This window comes from Papaver somniferum, chromosome 3 (assembly GCF_003573695.1).
Source record: "Papaver somniferum cultivar HN1 chromosome 3, ASM357369v1, whole genome shotgun sequence".
NCBI lineage: Eukaryota > Viridiplantae > Streptophyta > Magnoliopsida > Ranunculales > Papaveraceae > Papaver > Papaver somniferum.
Window position 1 is genome coordinate 7,025,097 of NC_039360.1, and position 23,530 is coordinate 7,048,626.

Sequence of the window (23,530 nt, forward strand, 5' to 3'; positions counted from 1 at the left end):
CTATAATCGATGTATAGAAAACTCTCAGAAATGATGGAGTTTTTCAGACATAGGGATATTAAGAGGTGCTGAAGTTTTTAGACTTTTTTGTTTTTGTTTTTCATTCGTTTTTGGAAAAAAAGGAAACCGCCATAAGTTCTAATTGCTTTTTTATCTATTTTTAGTTCTACCTATTTCAAGCCAAATAACTGGTGGAATTTGAAACGAAATCACCTGTTCTCTGCTTTAAATGAATAGGAGAAATAGTGGAGATTTGTTGTTTATAATCTGGAAATCGATATCACCAAGGATACATAGTAACTGTATTTTCGAAATTTAATTAAAAACGTGTATTTATGACCTATATATCTAGGTTACTTTCTTGTACATAGCTTTTGAAAGCTTCTGAAGAAAATGGGGAAATCAAGTTTTGGAACCCAAGCCAATGCTTTGTTTCTGAAAAACATTGCATTTCAGGTAAATAACACAGGAATATTATTCTGAAAGGATCAATATCAATTTTGCATTTTTTTTTCCCATTAATTTCTGATTTTCTTAGGATTTTGTAATTTTGATTGGCTTTGCAGCAAAGAAATCTTGGAAAATATTAGGCTTATTCTATTCCCTGTTCTTCTATGTGCTGGGATTTTGGTGGCGCAATTCGTAGCCTCAAAATTGAGAAACGTTCATGCGGATGGCAAGGATAATCCGATGTCGATAGTTCTCGGTACTTCTGACGCTGTACTAACACCTGAAAAGATCCCTGCATTTTTGCAAATACCTCTTCCTGAAGCTCGTGCAGTGAGAACCGGGTTTATTCCATATCAAGACTTGCCTGATAAATCATGTAAAGCAACAGGTTCCTGTCCAGTAACAATACTTGTTACAGGGAAGAATGAATCTCTTGGGAAAAGTATATCTCAAGCACTCCTCTTTATTACAGTTTTTGTTTTTTCTTTTAAGGATATATATCTATTTGTTTGTATTACTAATCTAATGTGTTATCAGGTGTCATAAAGAACCTATTCAATAGTGCACATTTGAGCTTTTCTCCGCGGGTTAGTCTTATTTTGGTTTTTAATTTGTTTCATCGTTACGGTAACATATCGATTTGATTCAATAGAAATGATTATATTAGATTCAAAATGCATAGGACAACTTTTTAGCTTTTTAATATTAGTATTAACTTCATTCATTAGAATTGAAACTGACTTTGTAATTTACGTCGATTTTGCAAACTTTCAGAGGCAAGTTTCCTTGAATTCTTCAACTCCTATTGATACAAATGATCTTCTCCTGGTTAGTTTTTCTCTCTCATTCTCTTTATCGTTAGGATGAAAGCTGTGGGTTGAGAAAATAAATGATTTATTGGATTCAAATTAATTAGGCAGCAAGACTGAAATTTATTGGTTTCAAAGATTTTAATGTTGGGTTTATTGACTACGATCATCATGTTGATTTTTGTAACTGGCAGGGGGAACGGGAACATATACCTAGTTACATAAGAGCTGTCAAAAAGATGATTTCAAAGTACGAAGTAGTTAAACCCCAGTGCAAACATAAAGCTAAAGTTCTTATTCTTCTCCAAACGGCGTCTGTTAATGATACAGCAGGTAGGCTTATTGTATCCGAGATCTACTGCTCCTTTTTGTTTTTATCACCTTATTTCACTTTCTCAAGTGTTTGCTTACCTTAGTAAATTGTGAAATGCATAGTGGCTTAAATATCTTTGACATGATGTTCCCGATTCCACAATAGGTTAAGCTTTCATTTAAGTGTGGTAGATCTGTCTTGGTTACTAATGTTATGCTTTTACATTTAAAGATGGATTAACCCGCCCTGCGTAGTCTGAATATTTTATTTTATCAAAAATCTTGAGATAGTGCAACCATTTATGTGAATCTAATTGTTTCAGTTGTAGTTATATACGGTGTTAATACGTGTCATTAGTACTATGAACTATGAAGTGGTTGACTGTCTTAATCTCTGCTCAATCTCTTATTTTATTGATGTTATTTATGCATGATGATGCTTAACTGTTATTATTCTTGAACTGGAAGCAGAGGTAACGTGTGTTCCAGGTTTAGGCCTTTGGCGAAATAGCACTTTGTTGGTAAATGATGAGCTCTTTAAGGGCTATGCGGAAGGAAATTCAGAAAATGAAGCTAACGAGATCCTTGGAGGTAGGCCTTAAAAATTAAAATATGTTTCTTTGTTTAACGTTAAATATCCTTCTAGTATATATGAGTCACGTGTAGCTATCGAACTATTGTTGCAGCTTATGATTTCTTAAACACCGATGAGACTAACTTCAATTTGAGTATCTGGTATAACTCGACATATGACAAGCATTCTACGATACAACGTGCTGTGAATATGGTAAGCATCACAATTCACAATCTCACAAATGTTTTCTATCTTTTAATCTCAATTCATGCATTCATTCATCTCATTGTCTAATGTCTTTTTTTTTCATTTCTTTTGTTAACACGCCCACCCCCTGCTAGTTTCATTTGCATTAATTTGTTTTTTTCCTTCAATAATACAAATCCTAACACTTTCAGTACTTGGTTAAGCTAGTTGTGTATGAACCACATTCTACTTCAACCCATTGAAATACATGTACATGCATACATGCATGCAAGAATCATGCCAAGTGGTGTAGCATCTTCTACACTCCTTTGTACAAATGGAAATATCTTGGTTCCTCTTCCATTAGACCCATGTCTTCCTTGAGGACTTGGTATTTATGTGTATGCTTATATACTACTAGCTTGGCAGTGCCTTTTATCTATTTAAAAGACTAGCAGTTATGTGCATTAGATTGTTAAAAGAGTATTTAGCTGTTTGAAATCTTTTACTTGTATTACTTGTTAAGGTTACAGGGTGTTTATTTATTCAAAAAAAATCGATACAAAGTTTTCTCTTCCAAGGTGAATGTGCATACTTTATGTAGTGATTTTTGGGAAAATAACCTCTTGAAAACTTGTTTTTGTAGAAGGAAATGGTTTGTAATCTTTCTTTCTAATTGAAGATATGTTGCTACAATTCCTAAAAGGGCCAATGTGCACTAAAACTTCATGATATGTTTCTCTTAGCTCTTTCTGATATTTGGGCCATTTTGCAATTAATGTCTGCCCTAAATGTCTTGATGATGCATTGTTCCTGCTAACTGTTTGTTTTTTGTTTTTGTTTTTTAATATTATCATATGTGTCTACTCAAATGGTTGTTGTTGTTTTTCTTTTGTATATGTGTCTGTATCTGTGTCTGAATGATATGTATCTGGTTTACTACTTCATAATATTCTACATGTTTAATAGGCTTCCAATGCGTATCTCAAATTCTTGAATGGCACGTTTATAAAGATGCTATTAGATTTTGTGGAAGGTATGCCCATGCCTCCTCAGAATGACTTGGCAGGCGGATTGGATTCATTCATTGGTGGTTCTCTTCCACTCTTCTTCACATGGGTCATCTTGCAGCTTTTTCCTGTAAGTAGGTCTAACCTTGACTTTCTACATTACAAGTGCTGTAGTTGTGTTTTAAAAAACCTATTGATATAGACAGGTAATTATGAAAATCTTATTCCTGAAATGTTACAAGTTCTCAAAGAGAATGGGTCATATAACAACCTCGCTTTAAGAGTAGTACATCCCCTTAAATAATATTCAGAAGGACGGGAGAAAACACTCATCAAAGAAATAAAATAATTAACCAAAGAATAATAATACTTCGCAAAATAAATTAACAGTCCTGCATCCCTCCTTATAGTTGGCATCCCTTGGTACCATATCACATGTGAAAGTAACATGCACAAGATGATTACAAATTTCATCTACTACTCATTTAGTAGTAAAATGTCCATTGTCGTCATAATTTTTCCCAGCACCAAGATTTGAATTAAAGTTCTAGGTAAAGCTTTGCCTTGCACGTGCAATGCACTTTGCTGTTTTTGATTCTCTTTTGCACCAATGCATAGTACGACACGAACTCACGCGCCTCAACTGTGCATTGTTCTCTTACCCGAATTGGGGCACTTGTATGACAATTTGGTTGTTCATGGTTCACACATATCTATACTCATCAAATAATTTGTTGGTCATCCATCAGAAGCTAAACTTAGATTATTTATTTAGTAAATATTTCGTTAAAATTTTAATTTATGTGTTTGTTACAATGTGCCTCTTGATGAAGGTTATAGTGACAACCCTGGTTTATGAGAAGCAGCAAAATTTAAGGATGATGATGAAAATGCATGGACTTGGAGATGGTCCTTACTGGATGATAACATATTTATATTTTCTTATCCTTTCTTTTGCCTACATGTTATGTCTTATGGTATCCGGTAATCTCATAGGTAAGAAATTTCACATTTCATTCGAATTTTGTTGCTTTAATTCACGTCCTATGCGCTCAAGAATGTCACTGATTGAAAAAGCAATAATCTCCTTTTCACGGATGTCGATCTTCAAATTTACTGAACTGAGCGTACAATTTGCATTCTATTTCATATACATAAACCTACAGATTTCTTTTGGTTTTCTATTGGCGACAGCATTTTCAAATGTTAAAACAGCTACAGGTCTGTACCCTTCCACCCCCCTTACATTCTATTCCTCGTATTATATAACATATTTGAATTTGGTGTCACAGTAATGGCGCACATGTATGTATTTGGATCGGGACTCATTGCAGCGTTTGTATTCAAGAGTCTCGTCGAATCCACATCGTTTTCAAGTGAGTTGATCTAATTTAGGTAGTAACAGAAGGAGGGAGAAATTAGTAAACTAATAAATGACTAATATTCTCTTCTTCGCATTCTCTTATATACATGTACATCCTTACTGTACAATGTATACTACACTTGTTTCTTAGGAATTTATACTTCCATTAATGTGGTCTAGAATCATCTTATTACATCTTATGGTATTCCCTAACTACATTCGAATGATCTTATGTTGTTATAGGAGGTTGGATAGTCATATTAGAGACGTGTCCTGCCTTTTCTCTATATCGTGGGCTTTATGAATTCCAAGACTACTCCCAAAGAACATCTTATGTAGGTCATCTCATTAAAATGAGTTGGAAGGATGTGAATGATGGTGAGGATGGGATGAGAGGAGTCTTTCTTCTCATGATCGTAGAGTGGATTGTAATGCTTATTGTTGCGTATTATTTGGATCAAGTTGTATCCGCAGGTAGTGGTGTTAGAAAGCATCCACTGTTTTTCCTAAAGAAATCGACCGGCTTCTTATCAGCAACCAACAACCCAGACACAGCATCCAAACGTTCATGTTGAAATTGAAAAACCTGATGTTTCCCAAGAGGTGAGTCTGTTCCTTCACAAGCAGTGCATACATTGCTCATTCTTGATGCACTAAGATCTAAAAGGTTGGAATGTGTTGATAAATCCATGAATCGATATTTATTAGCGTGCAGATTTATAGTAACTCAAAGCCACCTATATTAGCAGTATAGACTAATATTTTGCATCGACTCAAAATCTAAGTTCTTTGGCTTAAGCTGTGGCCTATAGATCGGATTCCCATTGTCTCCAGAAGTTTTCTTGTCTTTTATCTTCTATCCTCTGTTACTTATGCTAATGTTATACTCTGTGCAGAGGGAAAAGGTAAAAGAGTTAATGCTCAAAAATGATACAAGTCATTCCATCGTCTGTGATACACTCAAAAAAGTTTATCCAAGTAGAGATGGTAACCCTGAAAAATTAGCAGCAAGAGGGTTGTCTCTTGCTTTGGAGGGAGGGGAATGTTTTGGTATGCTCGGTCCTAATGGTGCTGGTAAAACCTCTTTCATTAGTATGGTGAGTTTTCAGCATTGTGGATAAGTTAACATTTAGAGGCTTCATTTATTCTTCTCCGGTACCCCTGCAAACATAGAAAAAAATAGAACTACCGTCTGTTTACAGCCTCACAACAATTAATGGTTCGACTCTCAGATGATTGGGCTCACTAAACCAACCTCTGGCGTGGCATTAGTTAATGGATTGGACTTAGCAACTGAGATGGACGAAATATATTCCAGCATGGGTGTGTGCCCCCAACATGAGTATGCAACCATCCTTTTCTTAATTTTCTTTGTTGAGGCACTTTGTGTTATGTATTACCAGCACTGTGAAAAAGGATAGCAATTGATTTTGCTTTACGGACAACAACAGCCTGCTCGGGGAATGTCTAACAGCTAGAGAGCACCTTTTATTTTATGGTAGACTGAAGAACCTCAAAAATTCAGCCTTAACGGAGGTAAGTTTTTTTATTAGTGAGCAAAATCGTTGGCTCTCTTTTTCGTTTCTTATTATCCATTTACTTGTACTAGCACCATTACCTACCATCATCTTGGAAACATTTTGATTTGTTCTTTCTTCCTTTTGTTTTCATTCTATTACTGTAGGAAGTGGAAGAATCTCTAAAGAGTGTTAACCTATTTCATGGAGGTGTTGCCGATAAACAAGCTCAAACTTATAGTGGTGGGATGAAGAGGCGGCTTAGTGTTGCCATTTCGTTGATTGGTGATCCTAAGGTTTTGATTTTCATCTGTTCTTATTTGCAATATTTGTTGTTTGGTTTGCGCTGTTCATCATGAAAAGCTCATGGTGTGACAGGGAACTTAAAATGATCAGCAACTTGTATTTATTAGTTTCAAGTCTTGGCTAATCACGTGGTTTGGTATTCTTCTTAGTGAACACGAGTAACTAATTAGTGAATTTTTCAAGCTAGGTTGTTTTGACCTCTTCATGCAGTTTTCAGTTTTCATATCATTTAGTATTTTTATGTTAGTCTTGTTTTCTTCGTGAAAGGTGGTTTATATGGATGAACCTAGTACGGGACTGGATCCAGCTTCAAGAAACCAGTTGTGGAATATCGTGAAACGTGCAAAGAAAGACCGGGCTATTATTCTTACCAGTAATTAAACTTAAATCCAAGAGTTTTACTAATTTTACTACCACTACTGTTTTCTATAAAATTGCTGAAGATAAGTACTTGATGGTTTCAGCTCATTCAATGGAAGAGGCGGAAGCACTATGTGACTGGTTGGGAATCTTTGCAGACGGAAGCTTGCAGTGCATAGGAAATCCGAAAGAGGTAAGATTAAGAATCTTAATTTAAGATTATCTTACATTTCTTCATCTACTCTGTTTATTTACTCTTAGTCATCCTTACTCAATACATTTTTTTTCCGGTTCAACGCAAATAGAAACACAACTAAGAAACTTACCATAAAAGTAACTTCTTTAGTCGAAAGTCATCCTTCGGGTTGATGCTGACAAAAATCATCACAATTTCTCCCAATTGATTTACAATTTCTAATTTCGATTCCGGAAATTTGTTATAAATGCCAGCTAAAAGCCAGATATGGAGGATCATATGTGTTTACAATGACAACATCTGTGAGCCTAGATAATGAAGTGGAGAACTTGGTACGTCAGCTCTCTTCAAATGCAAACAAAATCTACCACCTGTCCGGCACCCAAAAGTTTGAAATTCCTAAGAAAGATGTAAGGATTGGAGACGTTTTCCGATCAGTTGAAAATGCCAAGTCGAGGTTCACGATCAATGCATGGGGTCTGACTGATACCACCTTGGAGGATGTTTTCATCAAGGTAGCTCAAGCCGCACTTGCATCAACATCCACCATGTAGTAGTTGTAAAAGCGTCTCCTAGTCTGAATTAAAATCATTGAGATTAGCCAAACTGTTCAAATTGGTTGTAAATGTATTTGATAGTTATTGTCTGTAGAGAACCTTCTTTCCGTAGGTAGATCTGAAAGAAAAAATATTTTTTCAGTATAGAGCTTCTATACTTTCTCCATGTACCTCTGATTCAGATGAACCATTTTGGATGGAAACATGAAATTGCATTTGGTTCTCAGTTCTTTTATGATAGTTTTATCAACCCCCCCAATAAGTAAAATAGCTAAAGTTTGAGGGAAAACAAAATCGTCAGCGGACTAATCTTTGTGCATCTTCTACAAATTGAGAGAAATTCAGTTTCCAAGTACATTTTTGTTTCTGCTTGAACATGTTCTGATATTATGCCCTTTTCCCTGACATAAGCTGCAGATGTGAATCCTTCTATTACTACCTTCAGAAGATATTAAACCTATCTTTGATTCAACAACTGGTTTCACTGTTTCCTCAACCCCATTAGCAGTACGGCATGTCCTGCTATTATGTCCACTTCGACCACAGGTTCGACAATTTCGCAGACCTTTAATACTTCTTGTCTTGATTTCACTTGACCTCAACTTGTAGCAAGTTTTTCGGTTATGTCCTCTTTCTCCACAAATCCCGCATTTGAATTTTCTAACTAGTGATCCATCCTTGAGAAGTTCTGGACAGTAATGTCTTCCCTTCCGCAGTTACTGCAGTAAAATCTGACGCCTGCCAAAAATTGGAGCTTATTTATATTAGTTACTAGACAAGTCTGTAACAACCTTTTTAACCCAAAAGTACAGATGTAGAAGAGAAACAAAATGCATTATGTTTTGGATTCAAAAGTTTGCACCTAAGATTTTGACTAAGCTCAACAGTCAAGTGCAAGTTCCGAAAAAAACATACTGTATCGCACAAAATTCGGTTTAGTATTTGCAGTACTCGCATATGAATGATCATAAACAAGAAAGCAAGAAGTACCTTTCATTGCAATGCTTCTCTTGCGACGATTTACAGGATCAAGGAAGAAAGCTTTCACAGAATCAGATGCCCTCTTCCTTGCTTCAGCAGTCCCTTTAGCTTTCTACAATGCAAAAAATTAGTAATTCATATGCGATGAAGTTCTGTAATTGTTCTTCAACCAGATTACGTTCAGATGTTAAGGTTTAACAGCAAGCATCAGAAATGTTCTGGCATCCCAGACCTTAATTGCAGCCACTCTCTGAGCATGAAGCTTTGGATCGGGATGGAGAATCTTCATTCGTTTAGTAAATAATCCTGTTTTAGCATTCAGATTCTGCAAGCATGCATCCAACTAAATAAGGAAAATCAAACTTATGATTGTCTCTCCACATAATCTGCCTATGCTATTATCAAAAAAATTCTGTGGCAATAAGCAGATGCAAGTAAAGCTTGTGGACTCAGAACTGTTGACTTGACAAATATCTACTAGGCGTTTACCTTTTTTTTTTTCCAATACACCTACGTTCTACTACAATTCTATGTGATGAACATGAATCTGAGAATAGATTCCTAACAAACTCAATCATTATATGAGAAATGACAAGCAAATAGTGGATATGCAGTCAGAAAAGAAAACACATTTCAAAGGAAAAAGAGAACTTGAGACGACAACTTGCATATGCAAGAGAGATTGAGTTGTAAACTAACTTTTAGTGATCTGCTGATCTTCAATCCAACTTCAGGAGAAGGTGAATGGTATATCCGTTTGGACTTTTTCCTGACATCAAACTTTAGTCTACCTCATCGTCTTCCTTGACTTTGAGTGGAGATCTGCATAACGAACATCAGGCAACGATGAGCATACTCTAACTTGCACAGAGACACTCTTTGAAAAATTCAAATTTCATAGCCACAACTCATTTGTGGTGCAAAATATTGGTTGCAAAAATCATCAGACCATGCAAAAACTGGCAATTTGACCAGCATGCAATCTACTACTAAGAAGAAGTGGAAACAAGGTTGAACGATTTTACATTGAGCGAGCTTTTTCCCATGGTTGCTCGTCGATTTTACAATCTCCCAAGCATTTACTACACGTTTTTATACCCTGGAACATGTAAACCAAATATGATGCACGCATTCTCTAATAAGTAAAGGTTTGATGCTCTTCAACAGCTAAACTTCAAGGACCCCCGTCAGGATAAATGCCTGGCATCTATGGTGATTAAGCCACCACATGCACCAAGTACTCGAACATTCTCGCAACAACAAATGATGTTTAGCAAGTCCTTGCTTATTGGCATCTAAACTATCAAGAACATAACCAATTTGTCTATTTTCTTCCTAGCCCATATGAGAAAATAATCACAAAAAAATAAAAATAAAATAAAATAAAAATAAAAAAATAATGAAAAAAAATGAAGAAAAAAGAAAATGTAATATGTGAAAATGTGCACATACCTTTCCATTACAATGTGAACAGTCTAATTTAGACCTTTCAATGCCACACTCAGTACATGGTGTATAACCTCTACCCCTACAACAAGACAATTCTCTGATGAATTAAGAGCCCGTTTGATTGGGAGAATTAAAATCCTAGGAATTTAATTATGGGGTAATCCAATTCTTGGAATTGGATTCCCAGGAATTTGATTCCAATCCAAAAAATTCATGTTCGGTTAAGGTAATTCAATTATCTTTGTTATTACTCCGGAATCCAATTTCATTGCATCATTGGACCAATGCAATGGAAATCTACCATTTTGGAGGGAATTGGATTCCTAGGAATTGAAATTCCCAATTACGTAGAGTTCATTTGCACCGTTCGGTTCAAGAAATTGGGCGCATTCCCTAGGAATTGGATTCCAAGGATTCTAATTCTCCCAACCGAACGAGCTCTAAGTTATTTTTTACTTAATTTTTACTTATTCAACAAGTTTTTTAATAAAATAAAATAATAAAATGCATTATTTAGAAGCATTTTATTTGATAATATTAAGTAAACCAGTCTTAAGCATTTTATTTCATACTTATTTAGAAGCATTTTATTTTATCTAGAAAAGAAAAAAATCTTCAGATTTTGGAGATTTCAGTATAAACATACATTCAAATTATTTTCATAATTCCATTACAAGTAAAATAGACTCACAGATCTCCTAAATGCTTCACATACGTCTAGATAAATAATCTTCTGTTCTTGCATTAGAATCTGCATTTGATGATTAGGAGGGAAAATCAGAGCTGATGTATATGCGGTCAGAGAAGTAGAGCTGATGTATATAGGTTTAAAGATAAAATAATCTTCTCTTCTTTCAGAATCAGTTCAAGCAGAGATGCTTATTACAGAACCATTTAGATGTGAACTCCGATGGTTGAGATGTTGAAAATCAACATATTGAGAGGAGAAATCATAATGCTTTTTGGTGGTGGTGATGCTGGAGTTGAACCACCACTTGCTTCAGCCATGCATTTGTTGTTTCCGTCACAGGTAATGAGTGAACTGGTGTATTTTTGTTTTAGGGTTTCTTTCCTTCTACACAAATGAGGGAGGCAGGGTTTTGGGATGCCCTAGCCACAAGGAAACTATATATATACTGCTTATAAAGTTTGGGGATGAGGAAGGCACGGTTTTGGGATGCCCTAGCCAGAAGCAAACTATATATATACTGCTTATAAAGTTTGGGGTTAATTTGATTTTTTGATCTAACGGCTAAAAAAGTACTATAACTAACAACTCATTTTTGACCGGCATATCAAAAATGAGTGAGTCAGTAACAGAGCCAGTTGAGAGCACCCAACAGCTTCCAAGCCTAAACTTTTTTAAAAAGTGGGATTTAAGTCCATTTTTGCTCCCCCATAGTCACATTTCTGGCTCCGTTGCTGCTAGAGGCCAACAAGTGAAGATTACCCTTTGTTCCCTTAATGCGATCGGGTTGGGTGGTTTTGGGAAGAGCTAATCCGCACCGTTTAGACCGTGAGTGCTGCAGATATTTGATGTCCCGCCGGCGTGGCCAGACCGCCTCAGCGCCCTTGTTGTTAAGGGGAACACTCTTCGCTCAACCAACTATACCGACAATTCGGCTTTCCATCTCGCTTCAAATCTCCGCACCAATCCGCTTCCCAATGCATCCCTTCCATGTACATCCCGCCCGACTGATGTTGTCCGATCCAGAACAGCTGCCCAGGCTAAATCCATCGAGCCGCTGCTTTGGCCCGGCCATCATCGGTGTCCGACCAGTCGTTTTTTTTTTTTGGGGACTAACTGACCTGCCGACAAGGAATTTACCGCCCTTGTTGCTAGAGGCCAACAAGTATCAATCCAAATTGACGAAATAAGATAGAAGACAAAATTATAAATCATGTATAGATATCAGTTACGCGCTAATTATATTCACGTGTTATTGCTCCTCCGACGGAACACAGAACTCTGAAACTTTAACCAGCTGAATTGAATAATCATCTACAGAGAAGAAGAAGAAGAAAATGGCACGAGTGATCAAAGTATCACAAGATGGGAGTGGAGATAACAAAACAGTACAAGAAGCAGTATATTGTATTCCATTAAGGAATGCAGCCAGAATTATCATTCAGATATCACCTGGTATTTATAAACAACCTATTTACATTCCAAAAACCAAAAATTTCATTACTTTTTCATCATCCCACCGTGAAGATACAATTCTTACTTGTGATAACAACGCTACCAAAATTAATCATCATCAGGTATGTATCCCTTCGAGGCTTTACCTTATTGGGCCGACCGAGCGAAGCAATGGAGGACTTTTATGTGGCCATTTTTTTTGTAAATAGTAAGTGATCAATTGACACAAAAAGATTAGATTTGGTGTCCATGGTTGGTATTTTTCACTTGACACAATTATCCCTCCTTTTTAGTCTAATTTCTATAACTCCTATTTTTTAAGGGTATATCTTATTTTTTAAGGGTATAATTGAAAAGCAAACTTTAATATAACATATCTAAAAATCCGTGCCTTGAAATTTTACAAATTTTATCTCGTTAGAAAGGTAATAAAAAAGTCTATGCAATGGGTACAAACAATAGTATCAAATTTAGAGTTTTTAAGAAAAATTCGGAGGTAATTATCATTTTAGGCACAATTTTAGAAAATTAAATGCATATCCATTATGCAAACCACCACAAAGGATACATAAAATTTCATGTAGCCATATTTTGATTTATGCATCAACTAATTTTCCGTTGCAACTAATAAAACGATGCACTCCCTCCGTTTCAAGAAAAGTGATACTTTCATTTTAGGCACAATTCTCAAAAATTGAATGCATAAGCATAATCATTATGCAAACCGCCACAATGAATGCATAACGCATCATGGAACCATATTTTTGTTTATGGATCGACTAATTTTCCATTTTAGAAAATGTGATACTTTCACGTTCCGCTTCAGGAAAAGTGATACTTTCACTCAGTTTCGGGAAAAGTGATATTTTCGTCCCGTTTTGGGAAAAGTGATACTTTCTCTCTGTTTAGGGAAAAGTGATACTTTCGCTCTGTTTAAGGAAAAGTGATATTTTCTCTTTGTTTCGGGAAAAGTGATACTTTCGCCCCGTTTCAAAAAAAGTATTACTTTTTCTGAAACGGGGCGAAAGTATCATTTTTTCTGAAACGGGGCGAAAGTATCACTTTTTCTGAGACGGGGAGAAAGTATCACTTTTTCTGAGACGAGACGAATGTATCACTTTTTCTGAAACGGGTGAAAATACCACTTTTTCTGAAACGGGGTGAAAGTATCACTTTTTTCGAAACGGAGCGAAAATGTCACTTTTTCCTAAACAGCGCAAAAGTAGTCGCAGACCAACCCCATCTTCAGATTCTTCTTCGGTCGGCCGTTCCACCGTGGAGACGGTTATACTAGTTAACAAACCCTTTTCTTAGATGCTTGGTTTTGTTAATTTTTGTTTTTGTGGGAAATTGAAATTAGGGTTCAAGGTTGATTGGAACTGGAACTTTTGGGTGTGATAGTGTGATTGTGGAAGGTGAAGATTCCATTGCTGAGAATGTGACCTTTGAGAATAATACTCCTCATGTAGTGAATTTTTGGAATTTTTGTAATTTAGCCAAAATGGATCTTTTCTTTTTGTTGTTATTATACTGGAAATATTTGTTGTGTTGATTGTGAATTTTGAAATGTTTACTATTTTTATTGGGTTCAGGACAAGCTGTAGCTCTTAGAGTAACTGCTGAACGGTGTGGTTTCTACAATTTTAGATTTTTGGGATGGCAGGTATACCTTTTATTTGTTTTTTTGTTCGATTTTGCTTCGATTATATTCTTTATAATTTGATTCCTCCAATAAATACATTAGCTTGCTTGCAATTGAGTCTGCTTAGTATCTTGTTTCGATTATTAGCTGTAATTTGATTTCTTCAATGGAGACATTATCTTGCTTGCAATTGCACTTCAAATGTTTTCCAAGTGATGCAATTTTTGGGTGTTGTAATGAAATAAGATGTTGTAAGGATGTATTTGATGTTTTCGCTTGGACATAAATATTATCTTGATTCTCCTGCCAAATTTACATTGGATTGAGATATTACGATCAATTTAGGCGTTGATTAACAAATTGAGAGCTTTGTTGTTGAGACTTGAGATTAGTAACTCTAACTCAATACAGTGCCATAGGACCATATATCGGCTTTGTTTTTGAAGTCATGATACGGAACTCTATATTTTCAGTACTACTAATTTGGTTTATCGGGTAGGTTTACAGGACATGAATATTTTCTTGTTCTCTTTGTAAGTGTGTTCTTTGCCGTATGCTTTTGTGCAGGATACCTTGTATTTACATTATGGAAAAAACTATTTGAAAGATTGATACATTGAAGGAAGTGTGGACTTCATCTTTGGAAATAGCACTGCTCTTTTAGAACATTGTGATGCCGTACATCATGCACACTTCCTTGCAGAACAAGCTTAATTGCTTCCTTTCCCTATTTTTAGTTTTCTTAGAATTCTATTCTTAGTTAAACTTTGTTTCTTAAGTTAGTCTTTATTTCTTTGTTTAGTTTTCTAGTCGGTTAACTCAAGTCTATTTATATCGAGTCCTGTTTTTGTTTATAGACACAATTATTATTATTCAACAATTGCTTCAAAGATTATTGCTTATCAGCTTCTCTTTTTTCTTCCTGCAACTTAAATTTCAATCTTATTTCGTATCTTTTCTTTTCATTCTCATCCCAGCAATATCTGAATTGCCTTCACCTCTATTAGTTCTACATTAATTGGTATTCAGACCTATTTTCTTAGATTTTTATCTGTGATTCGACCATTTACTACGCTTCCGCACCTCAAACTCAAACCCTAAATTTTTCAGCATTTTTTTTTTGCAATGGCTAATCCTTTGGAACAAAAAGTGGATACTCTCTCTATTGTTGTTGAAACTATTAATGGAAAACTATCCACGCTCGAGGAGCTTCCTGCCCTAATATCTGGATTGATGGATTTCCTTGGTATTCAACCAAGACACGGAGCTGAGTCTTCGAAACAACTATTGAATCATCAAAAAGGACTTTTGGTTTTGTTTACACAGAGGATATACCAGAGAGTTCGCACAGGAAAAAGAACAAGGAAAGGGACGTTGTTAGTCATGAAACCAAAAAGCCAAAATCAAATTCAGAACATGACAGTGATGATGATGATTCTGTCGAAGAAAAAGAACATCAGAGATGGACTGAAGAACGACGCCTTTGAACTGGACCAAACCCTTATAGTTCTCTGCCAGAGTATAAGTTGAAGGCTGATATTCCAACCTTCAATGGAAGTTTCAGAATAAAATAACTTTTGGATTGGCTTTATGAAGTTGAGGCCTTTTTTCAGTTTATGGATGTCCCTGAATAATCAAAGGTAAAACTCGTAGCTTACAAACTTAAAAGCGGCGCTGCTGCATGGTGGGAAAATATACGTGACGATAGAATCAAATACAATAAACCTCCAGTACGTACTTGAACACTCATGCGTAAGTTTATTCGAGAAATTTTTTTGCCTCTGGATTACAAACAACAAATTTTTGTAAAAATACAGAATTGTCATCAAGGAACTCGACCTGTGGAGGAATATGTTGCTGAGTTTTACAATTTCATTGCTCGCAATGAAATACATGAAACTGAGGAGTAGTTGGTGGCACGATTCATTGAGGGTTTGCACAGGGTAATTCAAAACAGCATGACACAATCTGTGTTCACTATGGTAGAAGCCATTCAACAAGCCATCAAGATTGAGAAATGTCTTTTGCGTACTTGTAGACTTCCTCAACCTCGTCAGTCTCGTTATGGTTCCAATTATAGACCACAACAATTTTACGGTAACACTTATCGTGATAATTTTGTTCCTTCAGCTCAAAGTCATAGTTATTATGAAGAAGATATTTCTACACCTTAGCATCAATCACAACCACCCATTAATTTCACTTATTCTCAAACACCTCTACCTGCTAATACTTCACCTATTCTTCCACAACCTACTGAGAGTACATATATTCTTCCAAATCCACCCAAGTCTACACCTATTCGTTTTTCTAACCGAAACCAACAACAGTTTCCTCCTCCTTCAAAACCAACAAATATGTACTCTAAATTTCGAGGAGAGATGTGCAATAGATGTCAATTACATGGACATACTTCTGCTGAATGCCGAAAATTTAATGGTTTTATTGGAAATACCAAGCATAATGATGAATCTCAAGACAATGAGGATTGGGATGATGAATATAATACTGGTGAAGCTACTGAAATTCATGATGCTTATGGTGAACATTTGGTGGGAATAGTACGTCCACTTTTAATCAGTCAACCATGTCTTTCTCAAAGACACGGTATTTTTAGAGCTAAATGTACCACTGGAGGCAAGGTATGTGATATGATAATCATTAGGGGTAGTGTGGAAAATTATGTTGCTGCTCATGTGGTTAAAAAACTTGGTTTGGCCGTTACTCCACATCCAAATCCATATACAGTTGGTTGGGTTAATGGTTCTTCGACTCAAAAAATTTCTCATCAATGTGTTGTCAATTTTTCTTTTCCGGGATATGAAGATTCTGTGTTATGTGATGTCATTGAGATGTATGATTCTCATCTTTTACTTGGAAGACCCTGGCAATATGACATTAAAGCAGTACACAACTGTTTCGATAACACTTATACTTTTACTCATCAAGGGAAGTTAAAAAAATTATATCCTCCAAAGAATTCTTCGACTATTCAAGAACATAGTGATGGAAAGACTAGCGCTTTGGTAGATAATATTGCTCGTTCTTTACTTACTTCTCATACTCTTAGTTCTCATGAAGAAGACAAACCAATGATTGACATTCCAGAGAAGGTACGTCCATTACTATCTCGGTTTAATGCTTTATTTCCTGATGAGTTACCTGTGACATTACCTCCATTAAGAAATCTTCAACATGGTATTGACTTCATACCTGGTGCATCTCTTCCAAAATCAAGCACATTATTGGCTAAGCCCAAATGAACATGAAATTTTACAAGGCCAAGTCAACGATTTATTGGCTAAAGGATTAATTAGACTTACCAACAGTCTTTGTGATTGTCCTGCATTTTTGGTGCCAAAAAAGGACAATGGATGGAGAATGTGTATTGATTGTAGAGCTTTGAAACGAATAACTATTTCTTACATATTTCCAACTCCTCGTATTGATGATATTCTTGACTTGTTAGTTGGTTCTATAATTTTTTCCAAGTTGGATTCGAGAAGTGGTTTTCATCAAATTCGTATTCGTGAAGAAGATGAATGGAAGACTGCTTTCAAAACAAGATAAGGGATTTATGAGTGGCTTGTTATTCCTTTTGGATTATCAAATGCTCCAAGTACATTCATATGACTTATGAATCAGGTTCTACAACATTTTCTTGGTCAATTTGTTATTGTTTATTTTGATGACATATAAATTTTCAGTCCTAGTGCAAGAGAACATCTGGTTCATCTATCAAAAGTGTTACAAGATAATACTTTATTTGTGAATCTAAAGAAGTGTACTTGTTGTCATCTGAAGTTACTTTTTTGGGATATGTGGTTTCTGATAAAGGCATTCATGTTGATCCTTTTAAGATTAAAGCTATTCAAGAATGGCCTACTCCTACTTCCATACAGGATATTCAGAGTTTTCATGGTTTGGCTTCATTTTGTAGAAGATTTATTAGAAACTTCAGTACTATTGCTGCACCTATTACTTAGTGTCTCAAACAAGCAAAGTTTGGATGAACTGAAGAGGCTGATAAGAGTTTTTAGTCTCTTAAACAAAAGTTATGTACATCTCCAGTTCTGGCTTTACCTGACTTTTCTAAACCATTTTAGATAGATTGTGATGCTTCTATCCTTGGCATTGGCGCAGCATTATCCCAAGAAGGACACCCTGTTGCTTTCCACAGTGAGAAGAATTCAGATACTCAGAAGAAGTGGTCTATTTATGAACTTGAATTACTTTCTTTGGTTCAAGCCTTGAAACAATGACATACTTATTTAATTCATAAAGACTTTGTTGTCAATACTGATAACCATGCCCTGAAGTATTTACAAACATCTTCCAAGATTAACAGAATGCATGATCGTTAGATGTCCACAATCAACAAATATACATTTTCTGTGAAGCATAAAAGTTGGAAGACAAATCAAGTTGTTGATGCTTTAAGTAGGAGAGCTCATATACTTGCATACATTCGTAATGAGAGCTTTTCATTTGATTATATTAAAGACATTTATGCAGAGGACGAAGATTTTAAATCCATATGGGAAAAATATGGTTCTTCAACTAATTGTGTAGATGATTTCCTTATTCAAGATGGATTTTTATTCAAGGTAATCGCTCATGCATATCTCAGGGATCATTACGTCTTCATCTTATTAGAGAACTTCATGGGAGTGGACTTGGTGGACATTTTGGCCGTGACAAGAATATTGCTCTTGTAGAAGACCGTTATTTTTGGCCTTCTTTAAAGCGTGATGTTCATAAATACGTTTTAAGATGCATGGTTTGCCAACAAGCTAAAGGTACTATTCAAAATACTGGATTATATACTCCATTGCCAGTTCCAGATGCACCTTGGGTAGATGTAAGCATGTATTTTATTTTGGGATTGCCTCGTACTGCTAAAGGTAATGATTCAGTCATGGTGGTGGTTGATCGATATTCCAAAATGGCACATTTTATTGCCTGTAAGAAGTCTACGGATGCATCTAATGTAGCTTCTTTATTCTATAAGGAGATTGTTCGCCTTCATGGAGTACCAAAATCAATTACCTATGATAGAGATACAAAGTCTTTGAGTTACTTTTCCAAATCTTTGTGGATACGACTTGGAACTGCATTACAGTTTAGTACTACTTCTCATCCACAGACAGATGGTCAGACATAAGTAGTTAATCGATCTTTCGGAAATTTAATTCGAGTCAAGTGCATGAACAACAACAAACTATGGGATGTTCTTCTTCCACATATGGCATTTTCTTTTAATACCTCTGTGAATCGACCTACTGGTAAGACTCCTTTTGAGATTGTATATTCTAAAGTTATTAATCATGTTTTGGTGCTTCCTAAGTTACAGAACTCAAATACCAAAGCTGATGCAATGATTGAACGAGCTTCACAACTTCATCATGACGTAAAGAACAAACTTGAGGAGTCAAATGCTAAGTATAAGGCAGCTGCAGATGAACACAAGCGACTTAAGATGTTTAAAGAGGGAGAAATGGATATGATTCACTTACGCAAGGAGAGTTTTCCAGTTGGTACTTAAAATAAAACCAAAATGAAGAAATATGGTTCATTTAAAGTCTTGAAACATATCAATGACAATGCGTATGTCATAGATCTTCCAGCTAATAGGAACATATCCAATGTGTTCAATGTTCAAGAATTTTTCAATTTTCATGGAGATAATGAAGTGTTGTTGCTTCCAGATATCTCCAGGACGAGCTCAAATCAAGAAGGGGGGACTGATGCCGTACATCATGCACAGTTTCTTGCAGAACAAGCTTAATTACTTCCTTTCCCTATTTTTAGTTTTCTTAGAATTCTATTCTTAGTTAAACTCTGTTTCTTAAGTTAGTCTTTATTTCTTTGTTTAGTTTTCTAGTCGGTTAACTCAAGTCTATTTATATCGAGTCCTGTTTTCGTTTACAGACACAATTATTATTATTCAACAATTGTTTCAAAGCTTATTGCTTATCAGCTTCTCTTTTTTCTTCCTACAACTTAAATTTAAATCTTATTTCGTATCTTTTCTTCTCATTCTCATCCCAACAATCTCTGAATTGCCTTCACCTCTATTAGTTTTATATTACGTTGCCATATTCACTGCAAGTCTCAAGGATACATTACAGCACAAGGTAGGAAATCTGCTGACGAACCCACGGGTTACGTTTTCCTCAGGTATGATTCTTTTTAATACCTTCATGGATGTAAGTGTTCCATTTATGATGGACGCATTTCTTCTTTCGTTCAACCATGGATGTATCTGAGAATTGTTTCATATGCTTGTCACTAATTAAAGTTAGAAAATCTTGTTAGATGTTTTCTATTAAGGTTAAAGATGAGTTTTACCAAAAAAAAAATGTTTTTTTGTTTTACATATATCCAACAGAAGCTCCCTCTCTAAATTTGTAACTTCTCCCATACATTGTGATTTGTTTGTCGCCCTCAAAGATGTCAATCGTATGTCTAGAGATTGTTAGCTCTTGTTTGGATCATTATTGTGTCCTTTTTAAAAAAAGGCAAGATTGAAATAAATAAGAAAGAATGCTAAGATAACACCCTCCAAAGATATAAGAAGAGAGGTGAACAGAGAGTTTACAACAAACTACTTCCTAAACAAATTCACCCAATCAAAAACGAAATCATCAAGCTAAATATTCTTAAACGGATCAACATTGATAGTCCAGCTAAGTAACAACAACTTGATATCTAAAATAAGAGAACTTAAAGTTTTTTTTCTTTGTTTCTTCGCTATTAGGATATCATTTATTTCCAACCAAATTGACCACCAAATCGCAAACGGCAAACAATATCTCATAAAATTAAGTGGCTTAGTCGAGAACTTCAATTTCCATTTCCATAGGAACTCGATGACTGTATTAGGGTGCCTCCAAACCAAACCTAGCTGCTATAAGAAGTGGTTCCAAATCTGCCCAATAAAAGGACGGTGAAGAAACAAGTGCTCCACTGACTCTTGTTATCACAAAACCCACAGCTATTTACTAATGTCATGCCCCTTCTTGACAACATTGACAGAGTAGGAGCAGCTCTATTTGCAGCAGCCCAAACCAAGAAACTAATTTTAGGAAGAATTGTCTTATTCCAAATGTATTTAGAAGGAAATTTTGGAGGTATAATTTGTCCCTAATCATGCATGAGCCAAGCATAGCAAGAACTAACCGAAAAAGTACCTTTTGGATTGGACCTCCACTCCCGTTTATCGTCGTCTGCCACAAGCTCTCTTTGATCATCTAAAAGTCTTGAAAACTCCATTACCTCTTGAATTTCCTGATCCTTAAGCCTTCTACAAGGATAATGTTCCAACACGGTCCGTTACCATTTTCATGGTACATGTCTTCAACTGTTGCTTCCTTTTTTTCACTCACTTTCCAGAGTTTTGGAAACAACTCTTTAAGAGTTTTCTCACAATACCATACATCATCCCAAAAATTAGTTTTGTTTTTTCTTGCTATTGAAATTTTTGACCCGTTTTTAAGAAAAGCAAAATGATTAAAAATACCCCCCATAACCCCCATCCATAAGTTCTCTTTGAATCTTTAGGTAACCAAGCCATTTCGACCCCACCAAACTTCTCAAGAATAACTTTCCTCCACAAACTAGTCTCCTCCTCTCCATATCTCCACAACCATTTGGTTAACAAAGACTCATTAGTAATCTTCAAGTTTCTGATGGCCAGGCCGATTATTATGTCCTTTAGACATTGTAAAGTTGTGTTCATCTACTCCTCTGCTGCTTTTGTGTGTGCGGATATGTGCTTAGACTTGTTATTTCTTGCAATTTATAGACTCTTTCAACTTCTAACGAAAGTAATACCACTGTTGTATATTGCTTTACCACAATTTTCTGGATTACTTTTTACTTTTTAGATAAGTCTTAAAATTAAAGTGCGGGTATGTGCCCTCTGACACCATTTGGTCATCTGTTATCAGACGAAATCCCAATTAAAGTGCCATAAACCAGTAATCCCAATTGAAATGCCATAGGCCATTAATTTCAGGCAAGCCTTAACACTAAAGTTGTGGATCTAGAGCAAAACCATCTAATATCAATGGAAGACAGAGAAATAATTCGGTGCATGAAACTTTCTGGCTTAGTATGTTGGCATCAACTTCTTGACAAATTTTGATGTCTGATACTTGTGTAGGTGTTTCGGACCTGGTTGTTGCCCCTCAAAGCGGGTGAATTGGGCTCGTGAATTGATGAAAGAAGAGACACAACAGTTCCTGATGCATCAATTTGTTGATCCTAGTTGGGAAAAGCCATGGATGGCCCAAAGGATGGGACTGAAGATACCCTATTCTGCATGATCACACTTCTTACCAGGGAGCTGCCAAGAAGATGTCTATCTCGACAATGTCAATGGAGTTTTTCAATAATGTCAAATAAGAATAAAGTCGTAATTTAGTGAAATAAGAAAGACTTAGCTGGTTGTATAAAGCTAATGTCCCAACTGCTTGCAACTCCTACTTTCATGTACTTCGGGTTCCCATTATTGTACCGGCGGATAAATCATTTGTATTCAGTCTACTCTGCCTCTGTCTCCCTCTCTCGACTTTGTTAAGACCTGGAAGTTACCAATTTAGTAAACAAGTTTTGCTAAATTTGGGACATCAGCTAGATTTGCAGGGTAGAACTAAAGTCTGTTATGTCCAAAATACGCCTGTTTCCTATTCTGAATCCGGTTTCCAGAATACAGACTTGCTAAAAGTGATCTTTAGCCTCTGTATATAAAGACTAGAGCCAAAGCTAGGCCAATACTTTTTTTTTCTACAGTATTAGGAAATTGAGAGCTAGCTTAGGATTAAAGAAGAAGCAGAGAAGAGATTCTACGTACTGAAAAGAGGGTTTACGGAACTAATCATGGCACAAGTATTCCATCAGAAACAAGAAACCAGTATAGATTTTTCAGAAGCAAGGCTTGAAGCTGCTGTCGAGAAGATGTGTGCTGGGTATCAAAGCATAAGGAATGGTAATCCCTGTAACTACTAAGCTTGTTTGTTTGTTTGTTATGTTTGCTTGTTTATATTCGGTATCGACTGATTTATATACAGTAGTCTTAATTTCTTATTGTTCTTCTTGTCTACAGCAAAAAAACAAAGGAGCATTGTAATGTTGAAAGCCAATAATCCGAGGAGCAAGACGAGCTGTACAAATCGTGGGAAAACGGTTCTAGAACGCATTGAGTGGACGCTTCGTCAACTAAAACGTAACAGAAGGCGGTAGATAGTCCGAGATTTTTATTGAAGTCTTTAAATTTTGTCTATATGAAATATCAAAGATTACCCGGGTGGGTCTATTCCTTGGAAGGCAATTATCCTAACCGTTGGACTACAAACGCTGGGTGTTAGTAATCCATCCTATGTTGCATTTCCATTTCTTGTTTTCTGTAAGCAATCCTATGATCAAAAGTGTTCTTTAAGGAGCTTGCCAAGAAGATCCAATAGAGTTTCAAATATCAATAAAGTCATAAACTAGCATGTTTGGAAGTAAATCTGCTTCTGACTTCTGCTTCTTCAGAAATAGAAGTCATAAGCAAAAACATTTTGTTTCATAAAAAGTTAACTCTTTTTGTTTTCGGAAGTCATTCTCAAATTGTTCACCCAAACTAACTTCTTTTTTGCTTCCAGAAGTCGAAGAGAAACTTCTTTATGA

General features: G+C 35.8%; 3 pseudogenes; 2 read left to right on the plus strand and 1 right to left on the minus strand.

Annotated features, from left to right (window-relative positions):
- The first annotated feature begins 245 nt into the window (after window positions 1–245).
- Window positions 246–7,902, plus strand: LOC113355243 (annotated as a pseudogene).
- Window positions 7,903–7,981: 79 nt separating this feature from the next.
- Window positions 7,982–11,808, minus strand: LOC113358967 (annotated as a pseudogene).
- Window positions 11,809–12,095: 287 nt separating this feature from the next.
- On the plus strand, window positions 12,096–23,265 carry LOC113360889 (annotated as a pseudogene).
- The last annotated feature ends 265 nt before the right edge of the window (window positions 23,266–23,530 follow it).